This window comes from Nematolebias whitei, chromosome 1 (genome assembly GCF_014905685.2).
Source record: "Nematolebias whitei isolate Nwh7 chromosome 1, NemWhi1, whole genome shotgun sequence".
Classification (NCBI taxonomy): domain Eukaryota; kingdom Metazoa; phylum Chordata; class Actinopteri; order Cyprinodontiformes; family Rivulidae; genus Nematolebias; species Nematolebias whitei.
Window position 1 is genome coordinate 77,645,526 of NC_056498.1, and position 5,063 is coordinate 77,650,588.

At 39.9% G+C, this 5,063-nt stretch overlaps 1 protein-coding gene across 1 annotated transcript in view; it reads right to left on the reverse strand.

Annotated features, from left to right (window-relative positions):
* The window catches only part of LOC119430667 (attractin-like protein 1), a 201,130-nt gene that overhangs the window by 195,451 nt on the left and 616 nt on the right, over window positions 1-5,063 (reverse strand). The gene's annotated exons all lie outside the window — the stretch shown is intronic.

The following is a 5,063-nucleotide window of genomic DNA, read 5'->3' on the forward strand; positions in this document are numbered from 1 at the left end:
ATAAAATATAATTTGTTAGCAAATAATAGAGTCCAAAAATGTATTAAATATTACTTCTATATTTACATAAAGAAAAAAAACCTAAATTGTGCTTTGACAAACTAAAAACTTTGTTAAAGCGAAAGAGGAAAAGAGGGGCAGGTATTGCTCTCGCTTTGAGTTATACTCTTTGTTGCATGTGTGCGGTGGGAGACAAGCATCCAGCGCATCATGAAAACAGCAGCTGAGCAATTGAGTTATATTCAAAAACAGTCTGCTCCTCAGATAAAAAGTGTACAATTGTTATTATTATGAATGTTTATGTTCAGTGTCCTGAGATGACTTCAGTTGAGACTTGGTGCTATATATTTTTAGTAGTAACTTTTCTTTCTGCTAAGTGGAGCCACACACCGAAATAGAATTCAACAAATTGTTACATTTTGAAGTAATCCAGCTCACAAGGTTCATGTATGTACAAACATGGTGGCAGCCATCGTGTATTTTGATGGGGAAACCCAGTTTTTGAAGACAACTATTGTAACCCCTCGATGCAGCCACACACCAAAATGGAAGTCAGTAAATGACGTATTTTTCAAGTTGTGCTCACAACGTGCACGGACAGAGTGTTTCTAATTCCTCCTCTTTGTTCCACAATGGATGACAGGAAGAAGCTGCAGTTAGACTGAAGGAAAAACACCAGCGTCTGTCCACTTATTCACTGAGTTCATTGATAAGACGTGAGTTTGGGAGTTGACTCAAACCAAGTGCAGCCAAAAAGAATATCTTCCACCAACAAACATCCATCCATCCATTTTCTTTACCCGCTTATTCCATTTTGGGTCATGGGGGTCGCCGGTGCCCATGTCCAGCAATCACTGTGCGAGGGGCGGGGTACACCCTGGACGGGTCGCAAGTCCATCACAGGGACACAAAGAGACAAACGAGACAAATAACCATTCACTCTCTCACTCACACCTAGGGACAATTTAGAGTTAACAATCAGCCTAACATGCATGTTTTTGGTCTGTGGGAGGAAACCGGAGTACCCGGAGAAAACCCACACATGCACGGAGAGAACATGCAAACTCCACCCAGAAAGGCCCCTGGACCGGGGTTTGAACCAAGGACCTGCTCGCTGAGATGCAGCAGCTCTACCAGTTGCGCCACCGTGCTGCCTACCAACAAACATGAAATTACTAAAGTAATTTCATGTTTGTTGTTTATTAATTGCCACAAATTATTCTGAATTTTTCCCAGCAAGTCATGAATTATTTATTTGTATTCATCATATATTATTACATCAGATTTAAATTCAGTCCATGACACAAAGTTCAGTGAGCCTTCCACCTGATCAATGGGGACAAAATAAAAACGAAATGAAGAAAGAATAGACTGAATTTATGTTTTCATTGTTCAAACAGGAAATATTCTAATTCCAAGTGTAACATATTTAATTACTAAAATATTGTTGAATTGACGACAACAATATTGTGACTGAAAAAAAAACCCAAGCTTTTTCTTTATTAATTTTAAAATTTGAGAGTTTCATTTTCGTGTTTTCAGATTTGATTCGTTCACCTCTGCATGCAGAACTATAGTTCACAGTTTGTGTTGAAGAAGGACTCGGTGTTGACGGACACGAACGTCATGAAGCAGCAGCGAGAACAAAGCCTCTCTGGAGAGAGTCCGACAGCCGGAGGCTGAGCACCAATCAATAACCAAACAACCCCACTGACCAGGAAGTCAGTGCAGTCCTCTGAGGAAGAGCCGACTCTGTCACAAGGTCACCTGAAGAAGGTGAAGGTCACAGAGCAACACGGAGGCAGAGGTTTGATCCTTCTCGTTCAGATTCCTTTTCCAGCAGCTGCTGCAGGTTTCTTCAGAGAAACAACAACTACAATAATAAAAAAAACTTTATGTCTGTGAGAAGCAGACACCTGAACAGGTGCATAAATGAGGGCCAGTGTTTTAAACAATGGCTGCACTGATGTCTGCCATCTCTGGAGGATGTGAATGGTCACTGTAGTTTTGGTGATGAGTGTTTTTCTGGACTGGAATTGAACAGAGAATGTAAGTAAACCTAAATGTTTTTGGTGCGAGATATTCAGGTAGGTGGGAGTTAGACTGTGGAGAAGAACAGCATAAAGTGACAGATCCTGGCGAGCGGAGGGAGCAGTTATTTCCATGGCCAGGTGCAGTGGTGGAGCCAGGGGGTGGCCAATGGTGGCCTTGGCCACCAGAGATTAATCTTTGGCCATCCCAATCATTTTACTTTTAAGCAACACAAAAAAATAATAAAAATTGAAAGCAGTTTTCGCAACAGACAGTAGTTGTTTTACATGTACTCTATATATGGTGGTGGCACTGGTATCTGATGCATTTGTAATGTTGGGAGATGCACTGGTGCGAAAGGGGGGAGGAGTCTGGGGTCCCCCCCCCCCCCCCCCCTAGAGAATTTTGAATAAAGTAGATGCCATTTCCTGCATTCTGGTGTATTTTAATGGTTGTTAAACATCTATGATTAGCTACATAAGTAAACACTTGATTCAATAACTATTAGAGAGCACGGGACAACAACATGTAGCCTGAGCAACAGCTCGCTACTCTCAAACATCCAAAACCCCACCACCACTACCACCACACACACACGGGTCGGCAACTGCCGGCACTAACTTTGCGCTAAGCTAGCCCGCAACAGAGAGCTACCTCCCACTGTGAGCACCCTATCAAGACAAGAGACCTCGGAGAAACACTGCATGAGTTGTTGTAGGTAACCAGGAAAACCCGGAGTGGATTTTTTGTGGTTTCACTATTCTTCTATTGAGCAAGTGGAATTGATTAGTTCAAGGAAGAAATAGAAACATCTATCCATCCATCCGTTATATTTTACCCGCTTCTTCCTTTTTGGGATGTCCAGCCATCACTGTGTGAGAGGCGGGGGACACCCTGGACAGGTCTCCAGTCCATCAGAGGGACACAAAGAGACAAACGAGACAAACAACCATTCACTCTCTCACTCTCACCTAGAGACAATTTAGAGTTACCAATCAGTCTAACATGCATGTTTTTGATCTGTGGGAGGAAACTGGAGTACCCAGAGAAAACCCACGCATGCACGGAGAGAACATGCAAACTCCACCCAGAAAGGCTTTTGAACCAGCACCCTTCTCGCTGAGAGGCAGCAGCTCTACCAGTTGCGCCACCGTGCTGCCTATGAAATAGAAACAGTGCTGGGTGAACTAATATTTCATGGTAAATGTGTGTGTGTTTGTGTGTGTGTGTGTGTGGGGGGGGGGGTGGGGGGGGGGGGGTGTTAGGATGTTGTCGTTGCTTTTGTGTCCAAGTTGTAAAAAAAAAAAAAAAAAAAAGCAGTTTTATTCTGAAAACTGAGCGTCGCGGCAATTACGGTTCAACCTCGACAGTCATGTAAAGCCTGATCTCACTTTTATAATCCTGAAGCTGAAGGCTCGAGTGCAGATTGTATCTTTCGTAAATCATTTGTTTGCAGCCTAAAGTAATTTTTTTAAACATTTTTTTGTTTTTAGTAAAGGTGATTATTTGGGGTGGCCATTTTGAACCAAACTGACTCCAAAATGTGATTGATTATAGATAAATATCCAGTTACTGATTCCTGAGAGGATCATTAAAATCCTTCATGTAGTTCATGAGAAATTTTGCTGACAGACTGATGAATGCAGTTTTCCTCATGCAGTTGTTTGTGTTAGTTTATTGTTGGTTCTGATTGTTTTTGGACCCGTTGTGGTCTCTATGCTGCCGCCAGAGGACAACAGTCTGAGCAGCGTTCTATTTTATTCACTGGATTAACTCTACGGGAACAATCAGCCGTGTGTTTATTTTTGACCGTGTTTTAATTAATTAATTTCTTTATTTAGGGACCATCAATAAATATGATTTTTTTTTCTGCAAAGCCTAAAAGTGCTTTTGTTTTATTTTATCAGAACTTTTTCAGATGCTCACATTACCTCACAGTAACTTTTCTACACTCTCGTGTTCCTGAGAGGAAAAACATCCACATTAAAATAAACAGTAAACAACTTTTAATGACACATTTATCAGAACATACATGATGCATTCCTCTCTTTGATGTTTTTATTTTTACCATGACCCCTAAACTTTAGACATTTCTATTCACTCACTAGATGTTAATAAATAAGATAAATTAATTTTGATCCCATCAGGCAGGTGGAGCGAGTCCAAACATCAAAAATATCATTCACTCAAAATCCTGCAACGCTGATGCTTTTTGTTTGTTTGTTTGTTTGTTTGTACACATCAGCAGTTTGTCATGTTTGAATCTGCACGCTTCGTGATAACGCGCTTCCTGATTATGATGCAGCTGTGAACTGTCAACTGGTGGCTCATGGACCACTACAAGTTGGTTGGAGTTGGCTTTTCCAGCCAGTGGGGGTGATATTATAAAACTATTATTAACATATATTGATATTTTTACATTTTAATACAAAGAAAAATACCAGATCCATGTAAAGAAAAAAACCAATATATAATTTTTAACTATTTTATAAAAATTAAAACACTGAACTCTGCAGGCCCATGTGCGTTTTCTTACCTGTTGAAGAATTAATATTCCTTCTTAAAGCATAAATTAAAGACAATATAAAATTATGCCAGTTTGTTGGATATCAGTTACATTTTTAAAGAAAAATAAATACTTTTGTTTACTTTGAATTTGTTTTTTTTAATGTGTTTTATTCTAAGTGTCATCAAATATTCCTTCTGAGCAACTTGCCTTAAAGATACTCTAAAACATTCTGGTGGATTTGAGAGAAAGATCAAGCTGACAGACTGGAAGTGTCAACAAACTACTAGCACGATGTAGTACACATGTTTTACTCTGTGTACTTATACTATTCTTCACATATTTGAAAATGACAGGACATCTGTTAAACTAACCATTTTCACTGTTGGTAATATTTAAATAAAATTCAGTTTTATTTTAGTTTTGTCAAAACCTGAAAGATCTGCAGAGGGACCAAAGAGCCAGACACAGAACCAGATCAACAGAACCAGATCAACAGAACCAGATCAACAGAACCAGACCAACA